The 17703-nt window shown below is 33.8% G+C and overlaps 1 non-coding gene across 1 annotated transcript; it reads left to right on the forward strand.

The window, feature by feature from the left end:
• The first annotated feature begins 9924 nt into the window (after window positions 1-9924).
• Window positions 9925-9993, forward strand: Smp_tRNA_02086_Gln_TTG.1.1. The gene has a single exon. It is a non-coding gene (tRNA).
• The last annotated feature ends 7710 nt before the right edge of the window (window positions 9994-17703 follow it).

A 17703-nucleotide genomic window follows, 5' to 3' on the forward strand; every position in this document is an offset into this window, starting at 1 on the left:
GACAGATTTAAGATCAATAAGAATTAATCAACATCAGGGTGCACAGGACAAGCTGTGAATCATATGTGGAGAAATTCAAACACTTCACTTCTACCCAAAGTTTGTGCTGATGATGTTGTTCAGAAGGACGATGAAAGCTCCACAATCAAACCATCCAACTCAGAGAACAAAACCCCATCAAAAACGAAAACTCCTTTAAGTTAGATGATTTAATTGAGGGAAAATCCGCACAGGATACACATATGTCAATAAGAAACTGATCAATTACAGTCGTAAACATCGATGGAAAGATACAAGTACACAACACCAAGTGAATTAACACTTTTGTCATCGTTCAAGAAAACATAATTAATGCTTCGTTCAACGAGAAATGAATGTTTTAGTTACATCATAAACGTTTAGTTATTTTGTCCTAATGGTTTTGCTGAAGACCGGTTATCTTTATGGGTTTCATCGCCTTTATTTGTCTTAGTATTTCTGCTAATTAGATTGTTCGTTTGATATTACGGCGTATGGCTAATGGATATCCTTCTTAAGGTTTGATAGATCAGAGGAATTAGGATGTTTTTTTAATCAATCATTAGTTTGAACCGTTCTGATTTGGAATGTTTACCTTTTACTAGTTGACTTTATATTCGTGATTCTTATTGTGTATTGATACTAGTGATAGTATTATCATGGCTTGATTTACTAACTATTCATGATTTATATAGTTGAGATCAGGAGTCAATTGAAGCTAGACTACAATGGAAAACCTGGAAGCACTGGACAACCGTTTCGTCCTATTGTGGGATTCCTCAGCAGCGCTCATCCATGATCCCAACTCGCGAGATTCGAACCCAAGACCTATCAGTTTCGCGAACGAGCACTTAACCTCTAGACCACTGAGCCGGAATCCAACAGTGTTAATGTATAACTTCAACCGATCCACGAAATTGACCTACCGTCCACCATTTTCTTCAGTGAGTTACTATCTTACAACAGATGTGGTTGAACTCCACTGGTCACTACTTCCCACTAGAACTCGATGAAATACCTCTTGAAGCCAGTCACTAGTGAGCATATGTTGATTAATATCAGACGAGGTTTTGTGGAGACTTAAACAAATCATTTTAAAAATTGAAGTGATATTTTAGATGTTAATCAATCATTTGTTAAGTAAAAAAAGAAATATCCTTCGTATTTCATTTCTCCACTAAATGTATAGGCATTCATTATCAATTTTACTACTACTGTGAAATAGTTTTCATGAGCTTGGATATTGAGAAATGAATAGTTTTTGAGAGGATTATAAGACGTATGCTGGTGGTTGAATGCAGTCGACAAGAATCTTTAGACCTGAGTTTTGTGCTATTCAGTAATCATCAGCAAGATTTACCTGTGATCTGAAGGGAACTAATGCTCTTTTGAAGATTCTGTTGCTTGTCACCCAGTTTCACATTCAGAGCTACTACCGTTGAGCTGTCTGGGACATGACTGACCTCTTGTAAGACTGAGATGTATGCAAATTTGATTAATCATTGGGTAGTTGTTCAAAACATTTCATTCATGAAATCACTAGTTTCTTGTTAACATGAAAATTTTGTTTGAAGGACTACCGTTATCTAAATGAGGCACAATATTTGTTAAATATCTTTTTACGAAATCTCTATGGACTATAAAATTTCAGTTTTGTGGTAGAAGAGTTTCAGTTAAAGTATTCGAAGTTTAAATATTTCACGCTTTAAGTGTCTCTATGATATATGTATTTAAAAGAAATAATATGTCTAAGCTAATTACCTTAAAAACACGTAATTAGAGGTGACATAGGTATATATACCGATAGTTGGAGTTGATAGTCCGAGAAGTGTTTAAAAATGTCTTACTGTTTTGAAAAAATGAAAGAAGCCTATTGATTCATTTAAAAAGAATGAAGATATTTCAGCAAAGAAAATTCCCTGATATACATCTTCTGAAAATGACATCATTGTAAAAGAAAATTTGGTTCTCTAAATCATCATCATCATCATCATTCATTTTATTGTTTTCTCATGATATTTTGAATCTATCAGTTGCAAGTTTGTCAATGTTTTGAATTGAATAATACTGTGTCGTAAAATGTAAATTTTCCGTTTTGCAATCATAATTCCTGTACTATGAGCAAAGATATATAGTGCTTAGCAGTGGAATCCTATTTGAGACAGGTCAGCTGGATGTACTTGGATCCAAGAGTTGATGTTCACTCTGAGACTCCAACTCAGCACCGTTCTCTTCAAACGTCATTAGGTTATCTAATTATCTACTCAGTCTTGATAGCTACTTGTTTGTGCAATGAGGTTAAGTTTAAATGCACTCGGTATTGTTTACTTGAATCTTCTCATTGGTATTTAGGACTGCGATTGATCAGTCTCTTATTGACATATGTTTATCATATGCGGATTGCCTCGATCTTGTCTTAATTTACAACTGAAGCTGACTTAAGTCTTGAATTAAGTTTAACTAAGTAATCATTGATTACATCACTGATCACCAGTTGTCTGTATATTTCTAATAGTAAGGGGCTTTTAGTTCACCGACTACCCATAAATCAATTCCAATCCTCTTCAATGTTTACTATTCGTACATTATTCTTAGACTATCAAGTCAAGAATCAAATGATCCACATTTTCAATTTCACTCTCAAAACTAAGTTTTTAATAGTCACTTTTTAACTACATATTAGAGATAATTGTCATATGATTGAATTCATTTCAGATGTAATTATATATGAATTAAGTGATTAAATTACTTCACTTTCTAGGCAACCATAATACATTTGAATTTGATCAATATACATAGGAAATCCATTAATAATTATATCAGTAAATGATTTCATGACATAACGAATAAAAAAGGGATATTATGATTGATTATTATCAGAAGGGGTTTTATGGATATTATAGTAATTTTATTAGTTGAGATGAAGAATCAATTGAAGCTAGATCACCATGGAAAAGCTGGAAGCACTGGACGACCAAATCGTCCCATTATGGGACTCCTAAACAGTGCGCATCCACGATCTCGACTCGAGAGATTCCAATCCAGGATCTATCAGTTTCGCGAGCGAGCGCTAAACCTCTAGACCACTGAGCCGGCATCCAACGGTGTTAATGTCGAACTTTAACTAATCCATGAAATTGAGTGACACATCCACCAACGTCTTCAGTAAGTAACTGTCTCATAACAGACATGGTTGAACTCCACTGGTCACGGCTTCTCACTAGAACTCCAGGAAATACCTCATGTAGCCAGTTACTAGTGAGCATATGTTGATTATTATCAGAAGCGATTTTGTGGAGATGGGATCGTGGATCTGCACTGCTGAAGAGTCCCACAATAGGACGATTCAGCCGTCAAGTGCTTCCAGGTTTTCCATGGTGGTTTAGCTTCAACTGACTCATGATTTCAACTATTAAAATTATTATAATTGAGTTAAAATGATTATCATCAATGAGCCCAACTTATTTTTGTTGTATAATTTATGTTGTATAATTAAAAAACAAAGTAATAATCTAATTATACTGAATGAGGAAGAGATTGATCATGAATATGTTGTTGTGCTAATAAGGTATGACAATTTGGACTGATGCATATCTATGTTTCTGGTCCTACATTGTAGCTGACTGATTGAATTATATTGGAAAACTACTTCCACATAATTCATGCAATATTGATATATATATTTAAAGGAGGAATGGTCTATACTATCGGTTCATAGAGATATTGATGTTCATAAAAACAAATACAATCAAGTCAGTGATTATCGATAAGTTACTGTTAGTTTCGATATAGATCCAATCATCTTCATTGTGAGTGATTTTATTTGAATTACTTCTAACTAACATTGTCATATCGTAATCTAAATGGGATCAATGATAAGCATTAACAAAATATTTCTTAATTCAATTAATTTGATTAAAGCTTAAATGAAAACACAATTGAGATCATGAATCAATAACAACGGGTCAGAAGATATCATGAGATGACATAGATTGACTAGGAGAAAGGAACGAGAATGTCAAGAGATTAGGTAATCTATGTACATTCAACATATTGGTTATAGGTGGCACTATATTCCCTTACAAAAACATACACAAAGTTATGTGGATCTCACTGAATCACGCTAAACAGAACCATATGGAACATATTTGTATCGGTGAAACATTCACAAAATCAATGAAATGATATGACAACCAGGATAAGAGCTGACAATTGCTTCAGATCACCATTGAAGTTAGACATTAACACCGTTGAATGCTGACTCAATGATTTAAAGGTTAAGTGCTCACGTGAGAGACTGATAGCTCCTGGGTTTGAAACTCGTGAGTCGGGATCGTGGATGCGCACTGCTGAGGAGTCCCATAGTAGGACGAAACGGCCGTCCAGTGCTTCCAGGTTTTCGATGGTGGTCTAGCTTCAATTGACTCATGATTTCAACTGTGAAAATAATGAATAATACTGTAGCTTTATATATTCTATCTTCAATATGATAATGTTCACAGTTAGATTAATTGTATAGATGTTTCATGTTGGTATAAAGCTCCTTAGTCGTGCAAATCTATGAGCCTTTCAAGGATCGTACACAAGATTTTTAGGTCTAACAAAGAGTTATCAAAATTTAGACCATTCAACTGACATCTAGTGGTTAACGTTTGTAACTTCAGTTAATTGGTGAAAGTACATTCTTTTTATTCATAGTTGTAGAAAGTAAAATTCAAGCTAAGTGTATTTTGGGATTGAAACATTCAACACTGACCAAGAAATTTCATTTTTAAGACATTAAAACAGACAAAAATCTTCTAACCTGACCCTTAGGATTTGTGTAGCAATGTTCTGTCATTATATACGCCAACATAGCTCAGAAGTTCTTATGGATTTTATTTTAAACGCAAACTTATAATTAATTGAATAAAGAAAATAACCTATCGTTATTCAACTACTCTTACAAAAACTTTACTGCGGAGACGCTTTCCTATAGCTCAATTGGTTACACTATATCATGTCGTTTTCGTTATACCATGAAAAAGAAGTTTAATATCCTTTAAGTGTTATCTTTTATTACATTTATCAATTTACATGTACCTGAGGCAGCAAGTATACAGAAAGGACAGAAGAAATCGTTTCTCATCGCATCTTTTGCACACATTCCTAGTAATATATATCTTAAAAGTAGTTATGTCTTCACAAGCGCAACCGTTAGATATCCTTTTCATAATAAGCATGAGCTGGATAATATTGAAATAATTGACAGACAACCAAAACCATGTTAATTTCATTTGAAAGTGAAATTTTTTATCAAACGTTTCCTACTTGACCGAAATATGCAGAAAACAAGTGTGGTAGTTCTTTCACTGTCATGGTGAATAATAGTTAATCAAATATATATATTTTTTTAAATTTTTCAACTTTGGTCCAATTTTTATCTTTATCAGAAGGGTGTTTTGTGGAGATTCTTATTAGATTTTATATAGTTGAAATCATGAGTCAATTGAATCTAACCTACCATGGGAATCCTGAAAGCACTAGGTGACCATTTCATCCTATTGTGGGATTCCTCAGCGATGCGCATCCACGATCCCGACTCGCGCGATTCGAACCTAGGACGTATCAGTCTCGCGCGCGAGCACTTAACCACTAGACCACTGAGCCAGCATCCAACGGTGTTAATGTCTAACTTCAATCGATCCACGAAATTGAGCAACCATTCACCAATGTCTTCAGTAAGTTGATATCTCTCTACAAAGCTTCCAGGTTTTCCATGGTGGTCTAGGTTCAATTGACTCATGATTTCAACTATATACAACTTTTATCTCTTACACAATCTTATTGATCTTCATTCATTAATTTGATCTTGCTTTCAATCATGTCAAATAGTCAGTAATCTCATTACGCTTAGGTAATTCACTTCGTTCTTCATTATGATTACTTTTGGGTATAACATCACTGATTATTACACTGGATTACTGCTTTCTGATATATATAAATCCTAACTAAATTTCTTTTCTTATGTATTTTATATCTTATCCTTTTTATTATAACATTTTAATTACGTTTCCAACATTATTCTATTTATACTTTGTTAACTAAATCATTCTAAACGTTTGTGGATTGGTTGAAGTTAGACCTTAACACAGCTGGATGTCGGCTTAGGTCTGGAGGTTAAGCGACCGATAAGTCCTAGGTTCGAATTCCGCGAATGGGGTCATTGATGAACACTGTTGACTCCCATACTGGGACGAAACGACCGTCCAGTGTTTCCAGGTTTTCCAAGGTGATCTAGCGTTGACTGACCGATGAGTTTAACTATAAAAATACAAATAACTGTTACTGTACATAAAATTCTTCTCATTCTATGAATGTAGCAAAACATTGATTTTGAATAAATAGAGTTTTTCATCAGTTTGACAATATACTTTTTGAAGAAAAGCAAAATACGGCGATCAAAGATGCCAATATGATACGACCATACTTTATTACGCAATTAAAGGTATAAACTTTGTACATCTAAAGTTTCATGATGAAAGATTTAAGTTCTTTCTTATAAGCAAAGATGGATAGTGGCTAGCAGTAGAATCCAGGAAGCGCGTTTCGTCCTACTTGGGACTCGTCAGCTGAATGTACCTGCATCTTAGAGTTGATGTTCATTCTGGGACTCGAACACAGTAACTTTCGCTTCAAACGCCATCGCATTATCCACTCGGCCACTGAGTCCCGATAGCTGCTTGCACAAGCACAAGATATAAATTTTGTACGTCTAATGTTTCATGATGAAAGATTTGGCTTCTTCCTTCTTAATATCAATAGTTTGATTTATTATTTTATATTTACTTAAACAGAAAACATATTACTTATTGCCATAGTAATCGAAAAGTAAGTAAATAGTACAGTCAATAACCTTAATTGCTTATTGTAAATATATGTTGACCTAAACAAATCATTATCGGTTTAAATAATGAGATAATAAACCTTAAAATTTACATTAAAGTAAGTTTAGGTTTTCAGGTGTGACAAGATTGTGGATGCGCACTAATGATAAATCCCACAGTAGGACGAAACAGGCGTCCAGTGCTCCTAGGTTTTCCATGATTACTTACTTACTTACGTCTGTTACTCCCAATGGAGCATAGGTCACCGACCAGCATTCTCCAACCTACTCTGTCCTGGGCCTACCTTTCTAGTTCTATCCAATTGTTGTTCATTCTTCTTATGTCTGTCTCTATTTCTCGGCGTAATGTGTTCTTTAGTCTTCCTCTTCTCCTTTGACCTTCAGGATTCCATGTGACGGCTTGTCTTGTGACGCATTTGGGTGCTTTCTTAAGTATGTGTCCTATCCACTTCCAGCGCTTCTTCCTGATTTCTTCTTCTGTTGGAATCTGGTTTGTTCTCTCCCACATTTGGTTGTTGCTGATAGTGTCTGGCCAACGGATCCGAAGTATCTTGCGTAGACAACTGTTGATAAACACTTGTATCTTCTGGATGATGGCTTTCGTAGTTCTCCACGTCTCCGCCCCATACAGTAGAACTGTCTTGACATTTGTATTGAAAATCCTGATGTTGGTGTTGGTTGACAATTGTTTTGAGTTCCAGATGTTCTTCAGTTGTAAATATGCTGCTCTTGCTTTGCCGATCCGCGCCCTCACATCTGCATCGGATCCACCGTGTTCATCAATGATCCTGCCGAGATATGTAAGGGTTTCCACATCCTCCAAAGCTTCTCCGTCAAGTGTAATTCGATTGGTGCATGTTGTATTGTATCGGAGAGTCTTGCTTTTCCCTTTGTTTATATTGAGATCTACTGCTACTGAGGCTGCTGCTACACTGTTCGTTTTCTCCTTCGTTTGTTGTTACGTGTGTGATAAAAGAGCCAGATCATTTGCGAAGTCTAAATCGTCCAGCTACATCCTAGCTATCCACTGTATCCCGTACTTTCCTCCAGATGTTGGCGTCTTCATGATCCAGTCGATCATCCGGGAAAAAGAGAAAGGGTGAGAGTAGGCAACCTTGCCTAACACCGGTCAGGTTTTCCACAATGGTCTAGCTTTAATTGACTCATAATTTCAACTATAAAAATCCAATAAATGTAATTCATTCGGTCATAAATGCAAAAATATTTCGGATTATTTGTTTGTATATTATAGAGAAAATAGGAATGGAATAAACGTTACTATTTCAAGGGAAGTAAAAGGTTTTAGTGAATCAGTTAATTATAGGTTTTAAATACAATGGCGAAAGGAAATTAATTATCATATTGTATACATGCAATTTAAATTAGAAAAACTTAATCAACCGTTAAATTCATTTGGTATTGTTTTACTTGAATTGTCCCATTGATGTTTAGGACTGTAATTGATTAATCTCTTATTGGCCATATGTGAATATTGTATGGATTGCCTTGATATTGCTTTAATTCACAAGCATTGTAAGCAAAGATGAATCAATTTCATTCCTAAACATTAGTAAGAAGATTGAAGTACACAATACCAAGTGAGTTTAAACTTTACCCCATTGCACAAACAAGTAGCTATCAGGACTCAGTAGCTAAGATGATGACATAATGATGTTTGAAGTGAACGGTAATGGGTTGAAGTCCCACAGTGGTACATCATTTCTGAGATTCAGGTACAACCAGCTGACCAGTTCCAAATAGGAATAAACGAGCATCAAACTAGATTCCACTGCTAGCCACTATCCATCTTTGCTTACAATCAATCGTTAATTGATTTAAATGAAAAATAGTCTTATCTAATTTATATTGTCGGTTTGATTGTTTGTAATTTGAATTAATCTTGAAGTATATTTAATTAACTTTCCATTTTTCATTGACTTGAAATTAACGTTGATTCTCTTGATCTGTTATACAACTTAACAGGCAATTATCATAAGGGATTTATGGAGATATTTGATTACACCAAACAACTGGTTCTCTTTTTACTGTATGACAACTCACTTGTGTTCGTCTACGACACCGATAGGAATCAAGACTAAGTATTTATTGTCTCGTAAACACTTAACCATTCGGATATTGAGTTGATATCCAATATTTCATACCACAAACATCATTAGATAATAGTTTTGAATGTAATCAATTAGTTTAGGAGTCTTCCATAAAAGATGAGACGGAAATCCAATGCTTCTTAGTTTTTAATGCTTTTTGAAAGACGATCATTTCCTGATGTAAAACTATATTTTCATCCTAGTTACGAATATATGGAACTCAAAATAACTGTCACTCAATATCAAAGTCACAATCATCAATACAAACTTCAAGACAGTTCCACTGTATAGAGCTGAAAATTCGAGAACTACCACAACTATCATCGAAGAAGTAAAAGTATTTATATACAATTGTCTACTCAAGATACTCAATATCCTTTGACTGGATACCATTAGCAACAACCTAACGTAGAAAATAGCAAACTAGATACAAGCTGTGGATTAAATTAGAAAAAAACGTTGGAGTTGGATAAGACACACATTTTGGAAATCATTAAACTACATCACGAAGCAAGCCTTTACATCGAATCCTGAAGGGAAGAAGAAAAAAGGATGGCAGAAGAACACATTACGTCAAAAACACAATCAATCGCACAATCAAAAAACAGATATCCAATACTTCCTAGTTTTTATTATTTATTGGAATAATATCATTTCATTCACTTCGTATTGTTTGTTTGAATCTTCCCATTGATGTTTAGGACTGCAAATAGTCAGTCTCTAATTGTCATATGTACATACTGTGCGTATTGCCTCGATATAGCCTTATTTCCATGCATTGTAAGCAAAAATTCTTCTTAGACCAATTAGAGACTGACAATTTGCAGTCCTAACCTTAAATGGCAAGATTCAAACAAACAATACGAAGTGAATTTAAACTTCACCTCATTGCACAAGCAAGTGGCTATAAGAACTCAGTAGCTGAGTGGATAACGTGATGGCGTTTGAAGCGAACGGTTCTGGGTTCGAGTCCCAAAGAGTGAACATCAATTCTGAGATGCAGGTACATCCAGCTGACGAGTCCGAAACAGGACGAAACGCACGTCAAACTGGATTTCACTGCTAGCCACTATCCATCTTTGCTTGCAATATCATTTCATGATATAAAACTATAAAACATATAAACACCCTCCCCCTCCCCCTCTATTGCGATAAACCCTTTATACATTTTCACCTTATTTACATTTTGTGATAGATAATTTTTTTCTTTTTATATTTATTGGTCAATAAATTTTGTTTAAATAAATATAAATGCGTAAATGGGAATTCAACATTTCCCTATTGTTGAATAGAATAGAAAAAGAGAAATCTGATATAGTTTAATGTCAATTACGCAATTAGAATAATTAAATTTTCAAGTTATACATTCAAGTTAATTATTGTTTAATGAAATGACTTCAATTCATTGAATGGGACTTGTTTTCTGGAATGGTCTATTGAAGGAGGATGTATCTGAGAAGTTTATTAACATCTTGAAAGTTTTATATACAAACACTTTAGGTAGAGTGAGAGGATACAATCACTTCTCTTCATTGTTCTATTCAAGCAGTGGAGTTAGATGGGGTTACTCAATCTCGCTTTGTTATCGATGACGCTCTGGAGACAGCTCTGATAGATACAGAGAATGATGGTGTGGATCCGTTGCGTTGGAAAGAGACTCCTTGACCTTCAGTATGCGAATGATATTGTCTTAATTTGCAATGATACTGAAGACACGCAATACGCACTCAGTCAAATGGTAATTAGTGTCCATAGGTATGGTATGTACTTTGCACCTTTGAAGTGCAAATTACTTCTACGAGACTGTCAGGACCCTAAAGAACACATGACACCGAAAAATGGAGACAGGCATGAGAAAAATGAACAAAAATTGGAGAGAAAGAAAAAGGAATGCCCAGGACAAAGTAGGTTAGAGAATGCTGGTCAGCGAACTATGCTCCATAGGGAGTAACAGGCGTAAGTAAGTAAGTCAGGACCCTGATCGTGCACTCATCCTGGGCAGTGGGCAAACGAAATAGTTGAAAAGTTCATGTATCTGTGTAGCGGCCTTAAGTGCTGGTGGTGGAGTGAGTGATGAGATCAATTCACGTAAATCGAAAGTCAGGGCGGCTAATGCTAATCTGAGCCATCTTTAGCGTCTTTGTGATGTTAGTCTGGCTGTAAAAGGTTGGATCTACAACTCGTCGATGAGAGCAGTTTTTCCCTATGCTTGTGATAACAAGCTTCTCCAAAATGAGGATGTTAGACGACTCCCTGTGTTTGATCATCGTTATCTTCGAAGGATTGCTAACATCTAATGGGAACACCATGTTAATAATGCAGAAGTTCGGCGTCGTGTTTTCGGGCATAGCGATAGTAATTCAATTAGTGTCAATATCTTGAAACACCGACTTCGGTGGCTTGAACATGTTCTACGAATGTCGTTCCAGAGAATTTCACGCAATGCATTATTTACCGACGTTGGAAATAGTTGGAAAAAGCGGAAATGTGGTCAATGTATGATATGACGTCGTGATATGAAAGAAAGCTGCACAGGACTGTCTTCTGTTGGTTCTTCACTACTTCATGGTTGGAGGCCTAGAGATGGTGCAGCACAGTGGCTAGAGATGGTATCAAATATGGCTCCGAATAGAGGCCAGTGGCGATCCTGCTGTAACTTTATTTTACTTTATTCATAGAAAAAGGATATAACCTCTTTAATCGGAAAAATTTCTTCTGGTTGTACCTTTGCTAACTGAAATGCTTCCCCCGTTAATATTATTTTACTATCATTCACTAATTTATGTTAGTTATTGTTCCCCTTTTTCTTATACTCACTTTTCATTATCTATCTCGTTACATTCTCATTGTTACCATGTGGCCCATGCGTATTCGGTACCAATATTTGTGTGTTCAATTAAACATAATCATAAGTAGATTATAAATTAATGAATTTTAATGGTTAACTGATGTTTAGGCTGTAAAAAACGAACATAGAGTTATAGGCAGAGATGAATGGTGGCTAGCAGTGTAATCCACGATGCTGGATTATAAGCATTATAATACTTGTAACTTAAGGCAATATCAAGGTGATTCGTATACGATAAAAATATGCTTATAAGAGGCTAATCAATTTCAATCTTAAAGATCAATAGTGAGAATCAAACAATCTATACGAAAATGAACTGAGCATAGAATTATTTAACTTTAACCTGATATCTAAATGAGATCTTAAATTTAATGATCTGAATGATTCGTGTCATTGTTTCTATTTATTGAACAAGTATTTGCTTACTTGTTATATTTTAGTTGCCAACCTAGACCAACATTCTTAAGAAGTTAATGTTTCCTGTTTAAAGTGTTGAGTTATATTTTATCGTGACTTATCTTAAAAAAAATTGTTATTGTTAAACAGACATTTCCGAGTTCTCCACTTCAATTTGTGGAGTGATTGGAGGTATCTAGTTTAGAATATTGAAATTGTTAAGTAGATCTAGGGATTCAGAAGAAAGTGTAGAACCTGACATTAATCACTAGGAAATTTAGACAACATGTGTTATAATCATAATTGTTACCACTTGGCTACTTATACCCCATTTATTTCTAATTAGGTCCTAACTAGAAAAGTAACAAGATCCTTTTTTGTATGCAAAATAGGACGCTAACTTAGCGTTAGCACTAGAAAGTGATCGATATTTACAGCAGTCATAATGATTGATATTGTTATTGATTAGTTGGTATTAACTAATGCCAAGTTTAATGTATTCAAATATGATTATCGACCACATACGTAAACCTGATATACCTAGACATGTTTAGACATATAGTTTTGCTCATTTGTGGATTTATCGACGGTGTATAATGAACTTTTCATTTACTTTATTACTCTTTTTTCTTGTATATACGAAAAGGAATCTTTCTTCAGTTATACAAAGTGACAATCAGAAGTTTATCTTCAGTAATGTAAAGTTGTCATAACAGTTGGATAGATATTAGAATGAATTAACATTAGCTGACCAACACTTAAAAGTGGTAATCGTCTACAATGTTCAAGAGAAGTTCCTCCATTTAATAAACATGAATTAATTTAAAATCTAGAATTTGGGTAAGACATTAAATGTTAAATATGCCGTTAAAGCTCATGATGCCCAATGAAACTAAAAACACTGAATTCAGTATTTTAGACAATATTTGTAGATTTGATAGGTATCACATATGATGCGAATATGGCACAAGAGTAAGGCGACCTGCTTGAATATCTAGGCTATATGTTCTTGTCATATAGATATTTCAACAAGTTATCAGTTTCCCTGTTTGTTTTAACAGATCATTATGTCAGTTAATTGCACAAACTATTTAGGTGCGTTTGTGAAATGTTTATGACCCTTTACTGTACAAGTTATAAAAATGTACAATTGGTGACATCGTGATGGTTGGCAATATGTATTGAAAAGGATATACATTATTCAAATGTCGATTCGTGAATTGTGAACACTCAACTAGCGATCACTCCATATTTATCGTCAATATCGATCAAGAAATAAGAAACGGAAACTCACTGAAATACTTTGTTATGAGAATTATGTATTGTATCAAAAATATAATATTGAATAAAGCTAATAATAAGTAGTAAGTAAGTGAGTAAAAATAACCACATTCAAAACAGTACTCAAACAGAAGCCTCTGCCAGGGAAGTCCTATTCACTGCCTTCTCGTGGAATTACTGTTGTCTACGAAATTGAGAGAACGAAAAGCGAATATCCCGCGCTTTAACCGGGTTGGTGGATACTAGGTCACAAGTTATTTTATTCGTTTACACGGATCATTTTATTCAAGATTATCAATCAATTCAGGTTCAAAATAGTTTTATCATTTTTTTTCAATTCACTTAACATATTTTTTAAAATATCATAATAGGTTTTGTGGATATATTAGTAATTTCAATAGTTGAAACCATGAGTCACCGTTGGATACCGGCTCAGCGGTCTATAAGTTAAGCGCTACGCGCGAGACTGACAAATCCTGGGTTCGAATCTCACGAGTCGGGATTGTGGATTAGCACTACTGAGGTGTTTCACAATGGGACGAAACAGCTGCCCAGCGCTTCTAGGTTTTTCCATATTGTATTTTGTTTATATATTAAAATGATTTAATGAATACAACTTGTGATCGAGAAAAAAAAATAAAAAAATTAGTTACTTCCATTGAAATTGATCTTTTTTTTTCCTTTTTTATTTACCAACAAAACAACAATTTTTTTTAATCAGAAAAAAATAAAAAATAAAAAAAGCGTAATTAATTAATGAATGTCAGTTTCAATGTCAAATTTCTTTTTTTTTTAACCTTCTTGATATATATTATTTATAACTAAATGACCTTAATTATTATTGTTTTTACGACCTTAAAATGTTAAAGTAGAAAAATTGTTTTCTTTCTTTTTTTATTTTTTGTTTTTGTTTTTTGTTTTTCTTTTTTTGTTTTTCTTTTCCTCTTTTTAGAAAAAAAAGGCTTAGATTAATGAATGATGAAAATTCTAACATCAAAAAATTAAGTTGTTGAATGGAATCCTTTCAATTAATTGAGTTAACAAGAAAAAGCTTATTTTAAATTTTTTTAATTTTTAAAAAATTTTTTTTTATTTTTTAAGTTTTTTTTAATTTTAAATTTTTTTTGTTTTTTAAAAATGGGTTAACAACTCAACTGTCAGTTTCCTTCTTTTTTTTTTATTTCTGGATGGACTTTTTTCGTTTGGTTTTTTTAATATTAATTTTTTTTTTACTTTAATTATGAATTATGATGACAGATAGAAAGTTCATTACCTGTGAAATGATTGAAAAGATTAAGTTTGTTTTTTTTTGTTGTTGAATACTTTACTAAATTGAAACATTAAACACTATGGAAACAAGAGGTCTACATGAATTTTATATGTAACCCTAGTTTAAATCATTAGCCTATTTGTTTTTTTGTTTCGTTATAGCCTAAGAAATTGTCATTAAGTTTGTAGTGTAATGCTTCGTTAATTTTTCACCTTGATAACCGTTATCATACAAATCTTAACGGTGCATGAAATCAGAAAGCAAAGAAAAGCTGTAACTACAGTTTATATTATCAAATGACCCAGGCCACAGAGTTACAAGCACATGAGTAAATATCAGTGATCAAAGGAAAAATAATGCACATTGAAGATGGCGGGTAAGTCAACTCGTTTGTCCTCACTATAATATGACCATCTCGTTAGTTTCGAAACTTGATGACGTAATTGAAGTTTCATTATTTCACAAAATTAAAATAAATCAAAATATATTGAATATTATTTATAATTTAATTAAAATGGTATATGTAGTGCGATACTTCTCTAATCTCTCACCTTGATAACCATTTTAATACAAATTACAACGGTGCATGAAATCAAAAAGCAAGTAGATGTTGCAACCACAGTTTATGTTATCAAATAACGCATGGTACAAAGCTACAAGCACATGAGTAATTATCAGAGAGAAAACGCGAGCAATTACATAGGCAAAATTTTAGTCAAATTGTATAAGGACGCAGCAAGACAGAGCAAAAGCTAATAATAAGATTTGAATGCATACCATATATGGGGAGCAGGATGAGTCGTCGAATGATATTTGAGTAATGATCGTTTTGACTAGAGCCTGTCATGTGCTCTATTGATCATAACAGTACAAAGATGTATGCAAATTGTTACTATCCAAATGACAATGTCTGTTGAGTAAGTTAATGCAAAAGCCTTAATTAAAATGAACCATAATCGGAATTGGGTGTAGGATAGTTGCTATAAATTAGTATTCATTAATTGTAGAAAAAATGTTTTTAAAAGCTTTTGTAAGGTAAGCATTCAATTCTATTAATCAAAACCAATTAACTCATGAGCTTTTCTTGCTTAAATTTCGTGGATTGGTTGAAGGTAGACATTAACCCCGTTGGATGCCGGCTCAGTGGTCTATCAATTAAGTGCTCTGGCGCCAGACTGGTAGGTCCTGGGTTCCAATCTCGCAAGGCGGGATCGTGAGTGCGCACTGTTTAGGAGTTCTATAATAGAACGAAACAGCCGTCCAGTTCTTTCAAGTTTTCCATGGTGGTTTAACTTCAATTGACTCATGATTTTAACTATGAAAAATACTTTTCTTTCTTTTTCTAAAATTCAAAGTCAATCTATATTCAGTATAACTTAAAGATCGTTATTTTTTTAGGTAGTCTAAGGTTTCGTTTGCGGGATTGTTGTTCTTACATGCTGAGTATTTGGTAAATAAGTTAACAAAAGATTTAGGTTATGAGTACGAATGTAATTTAAAAGATATATTATCATTTAAACTATCATTCTACTTACTTATTTTCTTAAATCTTGCCTGATCAAACTATATGCTAAAAAGATTGAGTTGTGTTTATTAATCCATACTGATTTCTAGTTACATACCATGTTGATGTTAAGACGTAATTTACACCTTCAGGTAAATATTTCTGAAAAACGTTTAGGCTCTACCATAAGTCAGAGTAACTGATATATTATTATTACCAATATGTATATATTTTCAGTGAGGGGATTTGTGGAGATTGTTATATGTTCACATTTGAATTCAAAAGTCTTTGTAAGCTAGACTGCCACTGAAAACCTGAAAGCACTGAGCGGTCGTTTCGTTCTAGTATAGGGCTCCTCATCATTGTGTATCTACGATCCTTTACACGAGTTTCGAACCTCTTGACCATTGAACCGACATTCAATGAGTTGTGAAGGATCACGGATCAATGGAAGTTAGACATTAACATCACTGGATGCCGTCTCAATGGTCTAAAGGTTAAGTGTTAAATTTTGAGGTCAAAAATCCTGGGTTCAAGCTTCCCGTGCAGATTCGTGAATGCATACTGCTGAATAGTTCCATACTATGACAAAACGACCTTCCAGTGCTTCCAGGTTCCTAATTCTGATCTAGCTTAGACCGCCTCGTGAATTTGATATATATTTGTAAAATATTAACTACTCTTTTGTTATTTCTTTTTAAAATAAAACTTTGAAATTATAGTTATTAGAATGCTGTTTCTTGTTAGATCAACAAGGAAATACATATCAAGTTTTACCTTGAATAATTCCTTGTAGACAAAATGAAATAAATGAACAGTTAAGAACTTTCATTGACTTATGAACTCAATTATTGAATAGTTAAGAAGCAAACATCAGTTTATATTCAATAACAGTTATAAATGTCTGAATTTACCTTTAATCTTATACAAGAAAGGGTTTTGTGGATATTATAGTAATTTTTTTAATAGTTGGGATCATAAATCAATTGAAGCTAGGCAGGATCGTGAATGCGCACTGATGAGGAGTCCAATAATAGGACGAAACGGTCGTTCAGTGTTTCCAGGTTTTTCATGGTGGTCTAACTTCTATTGATTCATGATCTCAAATATTAAAATAAATTCAATCCAGTACATTGAATGTAAATCGCTGAAAATTTTTGAAGTTTACTAAAACAGAGCTGTTTAATACTTCATTTTGATGATGATAATGTAAATAAAATCTATGACTAATGAAGCTAATCTGTGTCGGATAGAGACAGTTATCTACCTCAGTACAATGTACGATGGTCGCGCAATCTTGTCAATTGGTTGAAATTAGACTTTAACACTGTTGGATGCCGTCTAGAGGTTAAGCACTCGCGCGCGAGACTAAAGGTCCTGGGTTCGAATCCT

This window comes from Schistosoma mansoni, assembly GCF_000237925.1.
Source record: "Schistosoma mansoni, WGS project CABG00000000 data, supercontig 0207, strain Puerto Rico, whole genome shotgun sequence".
NCBI classification, from domain to species: Eukaryota; Metazoa; Platyhelminthes; class Trematoda; order Strigeidida; family Schistosomatidae; genus Schistosoma; species Schistosoma mansoni.